Genomic DNA, 20,479 nt, shown 5'->3' with positions numbered 1-20,479 from the left:
CCTTTTCTTTTTTTTTTTTTTTTTTTTTGCTGCTAGGACCCAGTGTCTTGGACACTGTGTCAAGCAAGAATGAATGAATGAATGAATGAAAATAGATTTCAGTCAAATGCCGCTCAGTGAAATACTTATATTGGCTTGTTTCCATTGTCAATCTAAGGACTCATGTCAAACTTTTCCCCCTTAAATACAAAAAAATTGAAGCATATTAAACTTGGAAAACTTAAAAAAAGATAATTTGGAAAGGTCTAAAACAAATGAGCAGATTTATTTCAATGCAATAAGTCTGTTACACACACACACACACACACAGATGATGAGTGGGAAATTAAGTCCCAGGAGCTATATCTCCATGGAGGCAGGTGAACCAGTATAAATTCTCCTTTCAACTGAGTTCTCCAATCCTGACTCAGCACTTTCATTTGAAAGTTTATTCTAATAAGCTAGTGATCAAGTTAGCAGCAGCACTCATCACACCTACAATGCTAGAAGGTTTGTCCGCAATCTACAGAAGGGGTGGCTCTCTCTTCCTTGAGGGCCCTTTTAACTACCGCAGGAAGTCGGGGCAGACTCTGCTCCAGGATCTGCTTCCAGGGAAGTGGGGGTATCTAGGTGCTTAGCAAAGAGACTGAGCAGGGCTATCACTGTCACCCCACAGTGACACAGAGGGGTGTCACTTGGGGGCACAGAGATGGAGAGGGTCAGGGAAATGTAAAACCCAAGAATAGAACCCTGGCCACATCGCTGGCACTCCCAGTGTGGGTGTGCTGTCTTCCCCCTCACTTTTAAGCTCAAGAGCTAGAGTTGGTAATAAAATCCAACAGCAGAAAGCCATAGGGTGAAGTCAGTTTTCTTACTCTGAAGACAAGGAGGAAAACAAACTGATTAGCTCCCATCACTTCTCACAGCCAAGCCCTGACCAACGTGCATTACATTGCCTGCGAAATCTTCCAATTCAAAACAAGTGCAACTTGCAGCTGAATTCCCCTTAAAGTTATGGGGATTTTCATTTCACTTTTTAAAATTATTTTTAACCCCTTCACTCTGGATTACAATTTTTTATCATTAAAAGAGATAAATTAGTCAGACAAGGCAATGATGCCCTTGGTTTCCATGACAACCCTTCACAAAAAAGTTCAACCTGCTGCATCACTGCAAAGCACTTTGACAATCATTTCCTAGCAACCCCATAGGCACTCAGAGCCACAGACCATCCTCTGCCCTTTACTTGGACCTAAGAGAATTACACACAGAATGACAGAGAAAGCAGGTCACTCGGTTACCACCACCATTTCAGGTTGGCATATTTCATCAGTGTATGAAGCAAAATAATTCGCAGCTGTGTCTGCAGGGAGACATCTGCGGCTACCTGGAGGTCTCCAACACAATGTACCTTCCCCTCGGCCAGGGGCTACAAAAACGCTAAACGAAATTCCACCTCGACTCATTTGATTTGAAGACAAATGACTGCTTTGGAATAATTCGCTAACATCTAGGCACTAATCTGAAAAGGGGGAATTTGAAAATCACCCTCTGCCAATTATGAATGACAGAGTGGCTTCCCTCTGCTTTAGGTTTATCACAGTACAATGATATGCACCAATTAGGAAAATAAGCAAAAAGTACAAAGTTTAGGAGACTTCATAACGAAGCTGCCAGCAAAAAGATAGGATTTTACATGAGTAAATGTGAAATAGAGTGGAATTTCTTTTAAAAATGAGAAACAGACGTTTTTCTATACTTGCACTATTTCTCAAGGTTCTCCAAAATAACATTTTCTAAAATTAACAAAAAAATAGAATATGCTGACTGCAAAATAGTTGGTTATTGTGAAAACTGGTTTTCAATTGCCCCCCCAGCTCCCCTCCACACTGTCTGCCCTGCTCAGTACCCAGGAAGGCTCACCTCTGCAGGCGCACCACCAGCCTCCTTTCCCAGCTGGCTTCACGTTGGTGCGGTCAGTGGGAGGAACTGGCAGGCAGTGGAGGGAGAGGAGAGACTGCGGTTGGGGCATTTCTTCCCAACTCGTCCCTGCTTCCGTGCCCTGGCCTGGCAATAGCTTGTGTCCTTGTGAGCATGGCTCCTGCCACGGACCCCACAGTGAGCAACGCTCTTGCCTCTCCCAGCCCCTTCAGCTCTAGGGCTGGTGAGACTTCGCACGGTTGCTAGTCAGGGCATCTCACCAGTCTCTTGTCTTCCCTCATCTCTGCTCACATCTCCTCTCCATTTAAGTCTTTTTCATTAGAACCATCTGGGGTGAACTGTTACCCCTGGGACGCTGACTGATGCAACTTTGACAACTGCAATCAATTCTGAATTAACATGTAGCAAAATCTTTTGTCACACAGCTCCCTTTTGACATTATTACCATTATGATCATTCCTACCTTCTCTGATTATCATACAAAAGAAGCTAGAAAAGAAGGTGATTTGAAATTCCCTCCTTTTAAGCCTAAATCCAATTCAGTCCACTAGAACCAGGGAAGGGCAGCCTAAAGAGAAACAGAATGTTTCCTTAGGAACTTTATGTCCATCTACAAAGCAATGCTATGTCATCAAAATAAGACGCAGGAAGAACCGGAAAAGTAGGAAGGGCAGTTTTCCACAGACATCCCCCAAGTCCTTTTGAGGTAAATCTTCACGGCCTGGCTTGTTTGGCTTGCTGTATTGTGAGTTCCAATACCGTCAGCTGCACCTGCATTCATACGAGCAGGGAGAATATGTATTCCAACACAACTGCACATGAGTTTTGCATGAGCCACTATTCGGGAATTACCTTTACACTATTCCCTTGAAATTAGCAAAACAAATACCAAGAACTAACGCACACTGTGTGACTCATTGTGCCCAAACCAGAAACTTGGCCTCACATTTAATTCTAGTGTTTCCAATGATTTTGTATTGACACTAAGCTTCTGAACCAAATCTAAACCTTAGTTTCTGTGTTTGTAAAAATGGTGACCATCTCAGTTCTTATTGTGAGATCTGAATGGCATGTGTTCAATGGTGCCTCCTGTGGCGGCAAAAGGCAGTGCCGCTTAACAATTCTTGAAATCCCAACTCGTTTATCTTTCCTTAAAATCCTACTGATTATTTTTCTGAAACTGGAGTGGGGCAGTGATTCGAACATGTAAGTTTTTTTTAAAAATGCACAGGCTGGGGCCCATTAGATGTGATTCCAGAGCTCTGGGATACAAGCTACAGGGGATTCTGGAATACATAGGTATATGGATGTACAAATGAGTGTAAAGCCCAGTGTGGGGGTCACACCTGTGCTCGCTGCTGTCCTGAGCTAACAGGCTGCAATGCAAATAAAAATGACAAGGAACACTAACAGTTATTCTGAGGATCCCCTGAATCCAGCAGAGAACTGAGACCCAAACTCATGTCAGACTTCATCTATGGTATCATAATTCTTAAAAACCCTGGATTAGCCACTAGGGGAATATGTACCAAAACCTCAGTAAGATGCACTTCATACCCACCTGAATGTCTATAATAAAAAAGATAGACAATACCCAGTGTTGGTGAGGATGTGGAGAAATAGGGACCCCTCACCCCATACATGCTAGTAGAAATGTAAAACTGTGTGGCTGCATTGGAAAACAGTTGACGGTTCCTCAAGAAGTTAAACACAGAGTTACCATGTGGTCCAGCAATTCTGCTTTTGGTATATACCCAAGAGAAATGAAAGCATATATTCATACAAAAACTTTTATAGGATGTTCATAGTAGCATTATTCAAAATAGCCAAAAAGTGTAAACACCCCAAATGTCCATCAATGAGTGAATGGCTGAACAAAATGTGGTACATCCATACAATGGAATGTTACTGGGATAAAACACTGACACATGCTACAACATGGGTGAACCATGAAAACGTTATGCTAAGTGTAAGAAGCCAGACACAGAAGGTCACGTATTGTATGAGTCTATTTCTTTGAAATGTCCAGAATAAGCAAATCCACAGAGACAGAAAGTAGACTAGTGGTTGCCAAGAGGTGGGCTTAGGGAATTGGGACTGACTGCTAATAGGTAAGAAGCTCCTCTCGGGTGTGACGGAAATATTCTGGAATGGGACACTGGCGGTAGTTGCACAACATAATGAATATACTAAAACCCACTAAATTGTACACTTTAAAGTGGCGAATTTTGTTATATGAATTATAACTCAATTGAAGAAAAAGTCAGTGAGGTGATACTTTGTACCTAGTGTTCCGAAGCAGTACTTGCACTCAAAGGCTGGACTCCAATATTCCAAGCACTAGCCAGGACTGGAGGGGCTCCCCACCTATGGTCTAGGCTTCCTAAAATTCTAACACCAACTTTTCTTTTATCAAACTGCCTGGAAGAAAAATGAATTCTGTATTTGATTCTATCTCCTATCACTGAGGCATATGGTTTGACTAGAAAGTAAATTTACACAGTCATATCGATTACACTGAGAACATTAATGGGGTAAAGATATTTGGAGTTCAGCTCTCCTGCAGTCTGTCACTAAACTGACAAGCCTACATACATACTTGCAGACCTCTCCCTTCCACCCATCCTTTCCATCTTCCCATTTCTCTCTCCTCTGCTCCCCAGCAAGGGTGTTCTACCAAAACTAAGCCAAAACCTGGGCATTATTCCAGATTGTTCCATCTCCCACATCTGCCTCATCCAGACATCAGATAACTTCTCAATTAACAAAAATAAAAATGTATTCCCTCCTCTCTACTGCACTACTTCAATCCAGGCCCTCTTTATCTCTTGCCTGAATTATTGTAAAAGCTATCAAAATAAATCTTTCACAATCTTCCTAGATCAAGAAACCACAGCTCTGTGTCACTACCGTGCTTAAAACTCTCGCTGTGATCCCCTTGGTAAAGTCCTCATTTTTTAGCCAGGCAAAGGAGAAACCCCAAAATCTGGTCCTTGCCTTTATCTCTGACCCGTTTGCACATCTTCCACCCACAGTGTACACTGAACCATTGGACGGTGGTCTTCAGACATACCATCCTATTTCACTCCCCCACCAAATGTCTGTGCACATTATTCCCTCTCTTTGGAATTCCATCCTCCTCTCCCCTCTACCATATACACACCAAGTTAATTCTTATATGTCCTTCAAGGTGACACTGAGACATCACATTATTTGAGAAGCCATTTCCATGCCAGGCTGGGTTAGATGCTCTTCCTTCTTGCTTCTGCAGAACCCTACCTCTCTCAGACATCACCCAACTGCAGTAAACAACTGTGTAACAGGCAGACTCTCAGATATCCCCCAATGACTCCCACCTCCTAGTAGTCACATCTTCGTGAACCCCGTCCTCTTGAGTGTGGGCTGGCCTAGTGGCTTGCTTCTAATTGATAAAATACAGCAAAGATGATGGGACGGTACATCTGTGATTAAGCGACACAAGACTGACTGCCATCTTTCTAAGAGACTGTCTCTCTTGCTGGTTCTGATGAAGCACGCTGCCATGTCTGAGACGTCCATGTGGCAAGGAACTGAAGGGAGCCCACGGCCAAGAGCCAGCAAGGAACAGAGGCCCTCCATCTATAAGACACTGAGGAACTGGGTCCTGCCAACAAGCATGTCAGTATTTCACACTTTGTCATTATATCTGTTATGATGATCTGTGACCAGAGATCTTTGATGTTATAATTGCAAGAAGATTATGACTCACTGAAGGCTCAGCTGAAAGTTAGCATTTTTTAGCAATAAAGTGTTTTAAATTAAGGTATGCACATTGGTTTTTTTTAGACATAATGCTATTGCACACTTACTAGACTACAGTATAGTGTTAACATAACTTTCCTATGCACTAGGAAACCAAAAAGTTCATGTGACTTGCTTTATTGCAACAGTTGTTTATTGTAGTGGTCTGAAACCAAATTTACGGCATCTCCAAGGTATGCCTGTACCTATTTTTATGTCACTGTCCATCCCGACTAGAATATAAACTTCCCTAAGGAAGGAATCATCTCATTCACCACTGTTTCCTAAGTCTAAGACAGGTACTTGATGCTCAGTTATAAGCTCAATAAATATTTATTGAACTGTCACTGAATTGAACCAACCTACCCTAAAGCATCTGTATGTCTGACAACCAAGCTGCCCCAGTTTGAGAGCACCACATGGTGGCCAACAGAGGGAACTGTGACCCAACCTTGCTACTCTCTCCTAAATGAGGCAGATGACCTGCTCTGGCTTCCTTTGTTAGTGACTCACAATGAAATTCTCGACCTTAAAGAGTATCTCCTTCGGCATGCACAGGCACACATCTACTCTTTATATCCCTTTCTCCATCTTTCAGTTTCCAATCTGCACCCCCAAACTCTCATTCTCATACATCTTCACTCTCTCTCAATAGCGGCCCTGCTTCTTCCTATCTTTCTTCCCCTGCCCCGCCCCAGCTTCGTCACACTTTCTCACTTGCTCATATACAACAACTCATGAGCCAAGGAACCACCCTGAGCATTGCAGGTTGATAAAGTTGATATATTTGTATAAGGAAAAAAACAAGACCCGTTTACAAATGATATTAACATAAGGAAGCACTTTAGGAAAAGTATCTGTAGATCAGACATGCGATTTTATCACAAAAAGAGAACCATGTTTTTTATGCATACAAAAGATGTATATTATACATATGGATTCAGTTTCTAAAATGAAAAAAAAAACCCTTTATTTTAAGTCTTGATGATTAGAAATTAAGATATTAATTATGTTCTAAGTCCTCATGAAGATGCAAGGAAATTCTTTAAAACAGTCAGGGATGCTGAGCCCTCATGGGTGCTGTGGATTAATGTCTGAGGGTGCTGACAGGGTTAGTGATGTAACCCACAGAACTTTAAGGTATGTGGAGAGGCAGAAGTGAGTGTGAAAAGGCAGTCACTGCTCTTCCCAAACCATTCTGCTGCCATGAAAAAGCGAGGAGGATTACAGTACCCAACAGACACTTACCATTGAGAGGACCAACCTCCTCTAGAAAATTTGTCTCAGAGACCTCACACCTCCATGAAAAGGAAACTATAGCTGGGTTAAAAGCAGGAAAAAAGCAAGTTTTACTCACTAAGAACACTCTGCTGGAGATTGTAAGCTTGAGCTTGAACAAAGACTACATTACTATTTTACAGTTTAAGACAACTTAAGGGCCCCATGAAATTCTCTATATGATAGGCAGAAGTTAATGCCCCAAAGTAGATAAAAAGGCCTTTCTGGGGAAACAAAATTATTTTACTATTGTACTAAAAAAAAAAATAGACTTCATAATATGAAGAGTCATCAGTGTAGGGCCATTCTCTGCAGCAACACTTATAACAGCAAAAAATAATGATAATAATCACCAAACTATCAATACAGGACTGGATGAATATGCTATTAGTACAGCCATATGGTGGAATATTATGCAGCCATAAAAAGGAATGAGGACCATCTTTATGAATTATGATGGAGTGAGATCTAGGATATATTGTTAAGGGAAGAAAGCAAAACGCAGGAAAGTGAGTTAGTATGCTACCATATATCTAAGAAGTGGAGGTATAAACATATGGTTGTGTATAATTAAAACAACAGTATAAAAACTATAAACATTTAAAATATAGTTACCTATCTGATGGAGGGCACAGAATGTAGACTATAGGGATAAAATCTAAACTTCTCTGACTATACCATATTGCAAGGATTTTACTTTGTAATGTGTAAATAAATTACATTATTGTAACAAAATTAAATTTAAAAAAGACCAAATCAAAAGTAAAATGAAACAAATGAATGTAACTGTATCAAATTAATTACCAGTTCACTGTTAGTAGGATTGCTACATAAAAAGAAAATGGTTCAAATGACTTAAAAACACAGTAATTTGCCTGTTCATTCCTAGTGGGATGTACTGAAATGTAAAAATACTGGGGAAAAAATACTAAACTACTTCAGTGATGATTCTGAGATGGTGTATGTGTGTGTTGTGGGAGAGAACAAGTGAGGAATTATCTTGGTGTTGTTAAGAACCAATATTTATGCCACAGGAAGAGGGAAAAAGAAATGTTAAGAGTAATGAAGGTAAAGACATGGTCCTACATTCTAACTGGAACTATAAGTATAAACTCATGGTGCATTTACCTTTAAAAGTATTTATTTTCTGGCTATGTCCACTTAAAAAGGCAGGAGGCAATGACCAGTCCATTAGCAATGATCACTGCACAGTCCAGATCATGTCTCTAAGTACCAACTTTCAGGAGAAAAGGATTAGGTTCCTGAGAGAAATGACTGATTCTTTATCAGGGATTGAACACAGTGAACCTGGAACACCCCGTCATACCACGAGGCAAGAAACCTACCAAAGATAACCAGGAGCCAATGCGGCTGCTTCCAGTGACCAAAGATAGAACAACTGAGCATCAGTAAGAACAATAACTGCCTCAGACTGGGACACAGCTGACATTTATAAACTGGTAAGTGGAGAACAACACTAAAAATATCACTGGTTATCTCTGGACAATGCTACGGAATCAAACCACTATTCTGAAAACGTGAAGGAAAAGAGAGGTATCAAGCATTTACCCTACCTTTCCCATATGAACTGTACCTCAACTCATAATCAAAGAGTTGGTGAGGGGGAGCTTCCTCTTTACAGAAGCATTCCAGAAGTACTGTGGGAAGAACTAATCACAGACTTCCGCAAACCTTAATGTATTCATGGATCTGGGCAACGGTCATCGAACATCGCAAAAACAGAGAGAAGCAGACGTTACATGCCTCCTGGTGGAGGTACACAACACTACCTGTAACGGAGCCCGAATAAGTAAGCCTGAATCCAACCAACCCATATACTAATCTCACTACCAATATACTGGGAATACAGGGCCAGAAGAATGTGGTGCATGGTGCCACAGGAATGGAATCAGCAAAATCCAGACTGTGGGGAAATTCTGCTGGACAAATGACCCAATATCTTCAACAATCAAATTTTAAAGGGAAAAAAAAAAGAGAAAGGGAGACCTACAGATTGAGATACTTAAGAAACATATCAACCAACTGCAATTGGTGGGTATTATTTCAAACATGATTCAAACAACATTATTTTAAACAAAGACATTTATGAGATCGTCAGGGAAATTTGAGCATTATCTTGGTGTTTGATAACATTAAGCAATTATTTTAATTTTTAGATATGCTAATAGTTTTTTTAAATAGTCCTCATCTCTTAGAGTTACAGGCTGAAGTAGTTAAAGCTGAAATAATATGATGTTTTAGATGTGCTTTAAAATAATCCCAGAGTAGGGGGGAGAGTGGGTGGTATATATAAAAGAATAGCCTTAATGTTATAACTGTTGAAGCTGGGTAATGTTTGCATAAAGTTTCGTTATACTATTCTATTTTTGTATACACTTGAGCTTTTCCATAATAAAAAATGCTAAATGATGAGCCTTCAAAAATTGGCTTGTGTCTTATTAGCATGAGAGTTATGTTCTAAGCTAACAGTGGTGTGTGTGTAACATCATTCTCAAAGACCTCTATGAGGCAGTTACTTTTACTATCTTCCTTAGAGGAAGAAAGTGAAAGTTAAAGAAGATTTGTCACAGAAAAAGGTAAGCGGCACACATGAGATTATAAGCTAGCTCTCTCTGACCAGAGACCCCAAGTGTCCAGTGGGAAAAACGTAAACTACTCTACATATGTGAAGTAGAGAGAGACAGTGTAGGGAACTGTTTACAAGGTGTTGGGGTAGGTACAGAAAGGCAAAAAGAAGATGGAGATGAACTGGAGAAACAGAAGGTGAAAGGGTAATATCCAGAGACCAGAAACTGTCAGCACCCTGGGCAGGTACCCACAAGCCCCCACTCATACTCATCAGTGACGTGGGCGCCATCACTGTGAAAGCTATACCACTGCCACTTAGCAGGAGCCACTGCTACTGTCCCTTCCTTTCTCCTACATCCCAATTTCCTACCAAGACCTCCTACTTGCACAATCTAAGAGCAGACCATCTGGCAAAGGAGCCTGGAAGATGCAGTTTGCAGGCTTCTAGCTCCACGTAATACAAAAGAGAATGTGGAAAAGCAGGAATGGAGCTGAGAACCAAGAGACAAATAACCAACACAAAACTACTATGCTGTACTTCTCGTTGAGTTACAATGTCAAGTTGTAATTACTTGATTTAGAACTCATGAATGGGTGAAGGGGATTAAGAGGTACAAATTTCCAGTTATAAAAAAATAAGTCATGGGGATATAATGTACAGCACAGGAAATGTAGTTGATAATCCTGTAACAAATTTGTATGGTGACAGATGGTTATGAGACTTACTGTAGTAATCAATTCATAAGGTATATAAATATTGAATTACTATAGTGTGCACCTAAAACTAACTTAATATTAGGGGAGAAGGATATAGTTCAGTGGTAGAACACATGCTTAGCATGCACAAGGCCCTGGGTTCAATCCCCTGTACCTACATTTAATAATAAATAAATAAACAAATAAACCTAATTATCTCCCCCCAAAACAAACAAATAAGAAACAAACAAAAAATTAAAAACAAACATTGTGTATTTCCTGCTGTGAGAACACAATATCATTGAAAATGTATTCTCCTCCACTTCCACCCCCTAAAATTGAACATAACTGGATCAAACCTCTGAATCTAATGGCAAGTTTCTAGCAAACACAGAAGGCAGGGTAATATGTCAGATGCATGCCAGGAATGCAAAAAGCAAAATGCAGAATCTGGGAACATCGACAGGACAAACAACCCAAGGTCCTCAACAAGGCAACTGCAAGTGGAAAAAGAGAGGGACAGGGAACCTCAAGATTAAGAGAGACTTAAAAGACAAAGCAACCAATCACAATGAGTGGGTCTTATCTGGATACCAACACACTGCAAAAAGTAAGACAATTAGAAAAATGTGATTGATACTAAGTAGTCACTATAGACTGGGTGTTCACATCCCCTACCCTACGTTGAATGTGATGATACTAGGAAGTAGGACTTTTGGGAAGTGATTAGGTCATGAGGGTCATTAAAAATAGTATTAGTGCCCTTATAAAAGAGATCCAGAGAGCTCACTCACTCCTTCCTGCACGTGAGGACACAATGACACGATGGCCGGCTGTGAAACAGGAAGCAGTTCCTCGCCATATACCGAATCTGCTGGCCCCTTGATCTTGGACTTCCCAGCCTCCAGAACTGTGAACTGTGAGAAGTAAATTTCTGTTGTCCACAAGCCACCCTGTCTGTGCTATTTTTGTTATAGCAGCCAGAACTAAGACAGTAGTCACTAAATTTCTGGTGTAAAATGGTTTTGTGATTTTTAAAAAAGAATTCTTAGAGTTAAAAGATAGAGATGGAAAGATGTGTAGATGAAACAGGAAATAAGTGTCTAAAAGAAACGAGACACTTCAGTGCCTTTGGAGGTGAAGTAGCACAATGAAAAGAAGATGGGGTTGTGGCAGCAGCTCTGAGTCCCTGGCTGTGGGGTCCTGGTCAAGCCATGGGAGCTTCCTGCACCCCAGCTGTCCCCCTACCAATGTGGGGCAAAAACGCCACCTGAGCCCCTCACCTCAGAACGCCAACCATCGCTGAGGATAATGACTCCCTGAGGGGACTGTCCGGGCCCCTCCTCATCTGCTTCATCACCTTCTAATTAAACCCGCTTCTCCCAAAGGACACACGTACAACCTAAACGCTAGTTCTAATTCAATTTTATGTTTCTCTCACAACACTGTAAATATATTCCAAACACATAATGGGCTAACTCCTTTTTCTGGGCTAACCTAGAAACCTAAATGCCACATATAACGTTGTTTCCAAATGAAAATTCTTTCCCAACACCAACTAGATGCTTCACCAAGTAGTTTTGTCATATGATCTACACATAAAAGTGACAGCTGCCTTTTACATTAATTCAAAGCATCTCCTGATTCTTTTTTCAGATTCCAAGTTCTCACCCTGGACACACAGAACTGGTTTTAGCCTTTGGCTCCACCTCCTTCTCCCCTCTTGGAAATATCAAACAAACAAAGGGGAGGGGACAATGTGCCTGAAGCACTCCTCCCTGCCACTGTCCCCGGGGCAGGGCGGGGTGAGAACAGCGGTCCCTTCCCCTCACCAGCTCCTCCTAAAGGGATGAAGATGAAGGCCCTGCGATCAGCCAGTCCTGAAGTCTCACCGTCCTCGTGGGCCTGATCACTGCAGGGAAAGGTGCCGGGCTTTGACCCTGGTGGAAGCTCACCTGGGTTCCACATGTGGCTGAGCAGATGGGCAAAGAGGCCAACCACACGGACAGGAGGGCCTGCAGCTGTCCTGTGTGTAAGGAGTCCCAGAACTGGCTTTGCAGACCCAGCCTTACAGACTGGGAGGAAGAGGGTAGAAAGCCTCGTGCAAGGCTGTCTGCCTAAGGCTCCAGCCCAGAGCAAGCCACCACTTCCCCGGGCAGACATACCACAGCGAACCCGTGTTTGCCCAGCCGCTGACAAAGCTGAGCCTCTGTTCCGTCCTGACTTTATGTGGCCATCTTGTTTTGGTATCACTCTCTGGAGGGAGCTCTGGAAAGGAGATATTGCAGCCAGAGTTTGCATTAGATTGCAGGGAAAAGAGAAACTTTTAGCTCCAGCTGCTGCTCAGTTCAAAACACCACTGAGGCTTCTGAAGCATCAACCAGCAGAATGCCTTTTGCTTTCCTCCCAGTCAGCCAGCTTCTCGGCCAAGACTGTTGATCAGTTTCTTAAGCAGAAAATGAGGATGTCTCATATGACCTAGAGACCACTTGTGGGTGAGATCTGGGCCGTCAGGTCACGACCGGTCTTCATAAACAGGTTCTTTCCTCTCCATGTGGCCACTGCTTGTGAAGCTCCCTCAGCAGGAACTCTGAAGTGGACAAAAGCCCCAGCTACCCTGAAGTCATCACCTTCCAGGCCCAGAGCTTTAATGTTATTTGTGGTTCTGACGTCAGCAAATGGCGCTTTTCTTTTTATTTGTGTTAACCTGTGTGATGGGTTATTAAAAAGTCTTCCTGTAAAAATTTCCAAAATGCAGGGTCTTCCCTCTGTTGTGTGACTCACACAGGGAACTGGATCCCTGCAGCTAATCATTATACCATCCTCTCTAGGAGAAAATGGGCCTTAGATTCACCATGCATCATTTTTTCCAACAACATACTACCTGAAATGCCCCAGCATAAAAACCAACAGAGCTTATGCAAAATGGTTTTAAGACCAATTATAGACCAAGGTTTCAGGTTACAGGTTTACACCAAAGAATTCCACATGGAACCACCCGAAGATGACACCAAGGCCCTGAGCTTTAGAGGCAGCAGCCTTATGCAGGTCTGACAGTCATGGAACCCAAATGCTGGCTTGGGCCTTCGCCTGGCAAGATTCTACTGTGTCATCTCTTTTGCAAAGCTCACTGATGCAGACCAAACCCAGCAGTTTCCAAAGCTTCAGGCTAACACATCTATATATAAATCCAGTTAGTCACCTACAATGGCCAAATCAATCTACTGGAAAGTGGGATACATCTTCCAATAAAGAACAAGTTACGTGTTTCAAAAACACCGAAATCTAAATAACCAAAATCTCATTTTAATTACTAAAACAGAAAACGCAGCAGCCACAAGATTATTAGCAGCTAGTATTTGTACAACACTTAGTAAGTGCCAAACACTGTGTTCCGCTGAACAAGATGGCAACTTGTTCTGCCAAAGCATCTCCAGTTTTGTATGTATTTTACATTCTCCACTCATCTCAAAACAACAGTCCAGTTTAAGCTAATGGAAGGGGTGACAGTGGATCTGTAATAGGGAAAACCTCAACCACAAGGCCCCCTGATGGCTCCCCACCCCGACACATGTTCATCACCTTTCTGCTCTAAACCGTAGTCCAGTACCAGCCACGCTTGGGCCTTCAGGCCTGTGTGAGAGGCAGTAAAGCTCAGTGGTGAAGAACTCTCGAGTTGGATTCAGACATTCCTGTATTCACATTAAAGCCCTCGCTTTGGGCAATGTATCATTCCTCTTGCAGCCTTGTTTTCCTCATTTGTAAAATGGGAATGATACTTTGTAGCTCAGAGTATTTTTATGTAGATGGGATAAAAGGACACAAAGTGCTCCACAAATAGCAAGACAAATAACAGCTAATGCTACTAAGATCTGTTCTACAGACCTTGCTGCGAAATGCACAAGCCATACAAGAAAATCTGAATCGCCTTGGAAACAAGAGACAACCATGACATATTTTCTGTCACTGATGGATTACCCAAAAGTAAAACTGTCTCCTGATTTTTATTAAACCAATCACAAGCTTCTAAACTATTTTTTTTGTGAACTGTCCCTGAGGAGGTAGAAAGGAGGAGCTGAAAAAAGTTATGGTAATAAAGAAAGCATCAAAATTCTAAATAACAGCTGCTTGTATCTGCCAAGGGGATAAGAGAGAAAATGGGAAGAAGCTATCAGCAACCACATCTAGACTAATCTATGCGGCAACTTATTAAAAAGTGGTGTTTTCTATTAAAACATAATAACTATCCAGGCTTCCACTGTAAGATAATGGTCACACCTTTTTTTTTTAATGAACTCCTGAACTCATCTGAATATTTTAAAATGTTTTAAATATGCATATTCTTGAGTAAAAAACATCAGCTTGTAAACACATAGTAAAACTCATTTATTAACATTTTGAGGCTGTGGAGAGGAGACGAAGAGAGTAAGAAAGTACAAACAGCAAAAATATAATAAATTGGCTAAGCTGGGTTCCAGCTTAGGGAATTCTTACTTAGAAAGAGTGTTTTCAGCCCCCACACAACCTCTGGGCTTTGACATCGTGGGGAGAGTGAGCAGTGAGCAAGGTATGGGGGAAATGATAGAAACACATCTGTTATGGACTAATTCCTGTGTTGCAGCCCTAGCCCTGATGGTATTCTGAGGTGGGACCTTTGGGAGGTAATTAGGTTTACATGAGGTTATGAGGGTGGGGCCCCCATGATGGGATTAGTGTCCTTCAAAGAGGAATAAGAGAGACCAGAGTTCGCTCGCTCTCTGCCATGTGAGGACACAACAGGGAGACAGCTGTCTGGAAGCCAGGAAGAGAGCTCTCACAAAACACCTTGATCCTGGATCTTCCCAGCCTCCAGGACAGTGAGAAAGAAATGTCTGTGGTTTAAGCCATCCTGTTTATGGTATTGTGTTATAGCAGCCCAAGCTGACTAGGAAAATGTCTGAGCAGAGTCAGGGTGGAGAGTGAACTAAGGAGGAGATGTTTACAGCCAACAACTTAGAGGTCTCCCAACAAGATAAATGGACATACTTTAATATCATTAATCATTAAACAGGAAACATAAACAATAAATTAAGTGGCCATTTTAAAAATGCCATTATTTCAGACAATTATCAGAACTGTCCATCTCCATCTGAGCTTCCCAGAGTATCTCTAGTGATACTGACCATCCATTAACAGTGGGTACAGACAGCCTCCTGGGGTGTGGTCAGGGTATTCTCCCCTGCTCTGGAAAACCTCTGTCAACAGGCTTCCTTGCCCTCTGGTTTCCAAATGTGTTTGACAAAGATGGTACCAATGAAAGGGAAGACAACAGCATGGAGGTCTTTACTACCTTGCCCCCCCACCCCCGTCAGGCCACAGACCTCTAATCACTGCATTCTTCCTTAAGACCACAGCTTCTGAGGGCTTCCCTGTCCTACAGGTTTGGTTTCTTAGGTTCCCATGACCATACCTTCCTGTGGCCTCTTCTAGGCGATAACAGTGCCCTCTTTTTCTAGTCTTAGGATACTCCATCACCATTTGTGGATTTCCCTTCATCCTGCCAAAACATCTGAAATAGCCCCTTCATTAGATTATTTTCAATTAAACCTTTGTCAGTATGCAACCTGTTTCCTGCCCAGACACCATCTGATCAGGTGCAAGGAAGACCTGGTTGGTCTTGCCTCCCCTAGGTGCAGGGTTTACTTACAGCCCTCTGACTAGTCACCAGCATCTCCTACAGGCCCTGAACTATCTGTACTCAGCAGAGAACCCCAAACAGAACAGAAAAGTAAACTGCTTCTGTTCCTCAACCAGAAGTCTCGGTCTAGTTCCACATCTGGTCACCTTTCTGAGCCCCTGATTTCTAGATTTTACTTGCCCATCTGGCCCTGAAGTGCTCACCTGTTCCTCCCCATCCCTGCTGGTTTCCTAGACTCTGGACTCTGTCTTCCCACCCGGTGCTACAGGGCTCCCTCCCTCTCTCCCTCCTACCCTGTTTCCTGGCCTTAGCCCATCATAACCGGGTACCACAGGATCTGCCCTGCCCTCATCAGCATGTCCTGTCCTGCTGCAGCCCGTGTCCTGCCTCACCTGTCCGCCAGGGTGAGGTTCATGAGAAAAGCATCGTCCCTGAAAAGTTAGTGACTTGCTCTGTTACTTTCTGATTTGAGAACTTATTTAACAAAGTCTAAAGGGTGAATAACTGATGGTTCTTAAAAATCAGTGTAACTATTGAAGAAAGAAGTGAAAATTAGGGAAATGTGCTCACTGGCTATAATTCAAGTTTTGGAAGAAAGGGGTAGAGGGACTAAATTTTGATGAAATGAGCTATGGAGGAAAGTAAACTTGGGCTTTACTACATCAACCTGCAAGACTCCTTGGGCTTACTAAACTGTATGCTCTATTTTTTAAAACAAATTTTTTAATGGTGAAAAGGACTAGCAAGAAATCCAAGAGCCGACAGTTGAATGAGCCTGTATGATGTCACATCAGCTCCCATTTTAAGCTCTTCCCTTGCCTTGCAATTTCCCATCCTGCAGGACACAGCTCCAACAGGGCAGAGGAATGGAAGGGACTGTGGTGGCAAAGCAAGACATTAGGACCTACAAATCCCAACAGATCCTCAGGGGAAGTCGAACCTCAAGAAACGACAGTGGCCTATGTGGTCCAGCCCTCTCCCCACTTACAGACTTTCCAGACAACCTTGGAGGCTCAGAGCCTGAATAGAAATGACAGGTGGCCCATGACAAAAGTAAACTAAGGTGAAGGCTGGGCTATGACTAGTACTCCAAATATCTGCAATGTGTTACAGTCCAATCTGCTGGAGATGGCCCCATCTAATTCATGTGGCCAACAGACAGTTTAATTCTCGTAAAAGTTGTGGTTCTCAGTAGGAAGGACGATATAGCTCAGTGTAGAGTGCATGCTTAGCATGCACAAGGTCATGGGTTCAATTCCCAGTACCTCCTCTTAAAAAACAAATAAACAAACCTAACTACCCTGCCAAGAATAAATTTAAAAAAAAAAGCGCAGTGGTTCTCAAAGTGTGGGCCCCAGATCAGCAAAACTAGTATCCCCCCCCTCAACAGAAGCCTGTTGGAAATCCAAACTCTCAGGCTCCACAGGCCCCACCCAAGACTACTAAATCAGAAACTCTGGGAGTAGGACCCAACAATCTGTAGTTTAACAAGCCTTCCAGGTGATTCCGATGTACACTGAAGTTTAAGAATACTGACTTAGAAAGAAAAAATGGTATTTTTCTTCAAAATAGCTCTACCCCTCCCCTAAATAAAATCTCATTAATTATTTACCATAAGGCCATAAAAATGTCTATTTATTTTCCCTTTGTATACAGTCAACTTGGGATTATCCTCACTGATTCAGAAAGCCATGGAACAGACGATACAGATGTAATTAATCACTGTCTTAGGCACACCTTTCTGCAATAGATTCTCTGTCCTCATGAGGCTTTGCTTACCAAACTTCATGGATATTCTCTGAATCCCTAGTATCTACAACAGAGTCTAGAACAAATACTGGCTGGATGAATAAATGAGCCCAATGAATGGAGGAGAAAGGGGGAACTGGCAAAGTACAAAATCATTTGGAAACTAACCACCTCCCCTGTCTGATCCGCAAAATAGTTAACCTACACAGAGATGGCTGCAAGTTGACTGAACTGTCAATAAAGACTCTTCTACAACTGGCTGTCTAGTTCCGAACACCTCCCCAGCCACCGCAGCTGGGATGAGAAAAGAAGGCCTGTCAGAATTCCTGGATCTTCCCAAAGAGAGGTTCAACCATCTCCTCTCAGGATTTCTGAACAAGAATTACAAAACTGGCACAATACCAGGAGTGAGCATTCTGCAGGATTCTCCTGTTGGAGAACTATTTTTAAAAAGGCAAACAAGAGGGAGACAAATTGCTAGTAAGTTGCATTTTTACAGCAATTGGAAGACAAATCTAACTTCTTACCAGAAATGGAAACCTGTATGATATCATTGTACTGCACATGAATTATTAATGTTTATCATTTTTTTGTAAATTAGGTATTCAGGAAGGTTCCTGTCGACATCACGTTTGACATCATAATGCTTCATCATTCTAAAAGCCTAATGAGATGAATTATTGCTAGAAAAGAGCGAAAGAGATCAAGCACACATTTCTGCTCTCGGGAATAACAGAGACCAAGGAAATAATGAAGATATGGTTTATAATTGATGTATAAAGAGGAAATTAAAAAAAAAAACCTATCACAACCCCACACCACTGTAAACAAGACCAAATGGCAAAGACTTTACTTTTCCACCTGACCATTTTGAAAAAGGGAGTGGGGTGGGGGAGGTGGAGAATGACTAGCAACTATCTCAAACTCTTAAGGTGGAAGAATTCTTACTGAAAAAAAAAAAAAAAATGAAAGTTAATATTTTTATAAAATTATCTCATCCACAAGAGTATGAAACCTGAAAATTGAAAAAGATACTGTAACACTGAATTGCAAGCCCTAAAAGGATACTATTAAATATATTAGAGCAATTCTGTGATAATAATTCTGGATGATTTGCATAAATAATAATGCTGGTCTCAAATTTAATTTCAAGTCTACAGTTTTGGAGTGCTACACATGCACATTAGTGTCAAGTGAACCCAACCAGGAGTTTTATTCCTAGCATTCCTAATGGGTTGGAATGAATTAGGCTCTTATTTGGAAATCCTGTTGATAAAGTGAAGTAAGTTAAATTCCTATCCAGGTCAAGCTTTTTTAACACGCCAGCCAAGTAGCAATGACGTTTATACAAGTTCAGACTAGCTGCTAATAATTGGGACTCATTTCCCTCCAGTTTTCACTCCATTTGGTCTCTAAGTAGCCTCCTGAGGGAAGTAGTAAAACATAGAGAAGGAGTTCATTCATTATTCCTTCTTTCTTTGAACAAACATGGAGTAGCTGGAGTTGCCAGGTACTAAATCGGGATTCGTGCTACTCTGAAAGGCAAAAATACACAATTTCTCTTAAGCAACCAAAATGAGTATCACAGAGTTCATAAGCTGTCACAATTCTGAACTACTGCTTCATGTCTTCAAATTTCCTTTTCAACCAGAAGGCAAAAGGATGGTCTTTAGCGATAGCATTCCAATTGAATTATTTCACTAAATATAACATTTTATTCCCCTGAAATTGCTCCTAATGGTAACTTTACATGAGCCAGTGTAGGGGGGAAAACTTGACAAAAGAAAAATAAAGTGTTCAGCACACGCCTTTATAACAAATATTCAACTGGTAGGTTGTACTGTCATGAATCCAGGTCTCTAGTTTTCAGATATTCTATTATTATACAGTTAACACTCAAAAGCTAGAAAAGAAGCATACACCTGGCACATAGTAGGTGCTCAATAAATGGTATTTTTCTTATAATGATGATTACATTATCGTATCATATGATTATTACCAGAGAAACTCCCTAACTGTAAATAAACATCAGTTAAGCTTCATATTACAAAGTCAGATGCTGTTAAACTAAGCTCACTAAAAGAATCTTTCGGTCTTCCAAACTGAGCACATGTCACCCTCCTCTTCACCCCTCCACTGAGAGCTGACTTTATCCAAGGAAGACCAGGAGCCTCCTCACACTAAGCCAATTGTTGAATAACTTTTCAAATATTAAACATAACAATTGTGCCTTTACCAAATAATCCAGGGAAGGGATCCTGGTATCTTACTGAGCGTGTAAAAGCTGTGACTCTAACATTAACAGTCATAGAGATGTATTTCTTTTCCTCTGGACTGTGGGATGTGCTACTGTCTTTCTGTTTGCTATAAGGATAAAAGGCCCAGTGGCTAGATTTACACAAAGAAAAACCTCTTGAATTTAATAGTGTTTTGAGAATACACAGGAGAGCATCGTTAAAATAACCATTTTTCTTCTGGCATTAAGATACATGTAGTGACTGCTTTAATCACTTAATTTTTTTCTAGTTCTTCAAAATTCCACTCTCCTGAAAGATAAGATGTATGTGTAGAATGAATCTTCATCTTCAGACAGCTGCACTGCACTGGAAGCCACTTCCCTCACTATAGCTCAGCTGATCCTCCAAACTCACTGCCCGGTTCTCTCAATTCTGTCCAAGATGCAGCCAACCCAAAGAAGTAACAAACAACAGGTTCCACTCAGATCCTCAACCTCCGTTCCCTTCCTCCATCTCTTCCCCAAAACAGAAACTCTCTCATTTATTCACAAAT

At 41.6% G+C, this 20,479-nt stretch overlaps 1 protein-coding gene across 12 annotated transcripts in view; it reads right to left on the bottom strand.

Moving 5' to 3' along the window:
- The window catches only part of PDE8B (phosphodiesterase 8B), a 294,732-nt gene that overhangs the window by 178,391 nt on the left and 95,862 nt on the right, over nucleotides 1–20,479 (bottom strand). The window lies entirely within an intron of this gene.

The sequence above is a fragment of the Camelus bactrianus genome, chromosome 3 (assembly GCF_048773025.1).
Source record: "Camelus bactrianus isolate YW-2024 breed Bactrian camel chromosome 3, ASM4877302v1, whole genome shotgun sequence".
NCBI classification, from domain to species: domain Eukaryota; kingdom Metazoa; phylum Chordata; class Mammalia; order Artiodactyla; family Camelidae; genus Camelus; species Camelus bactrianus.
The sequence above is the reverse complement of the archived record's forward strand: the minus strand, read 5'-3'. Positions and strand labels throughout refer to the sequence as shown.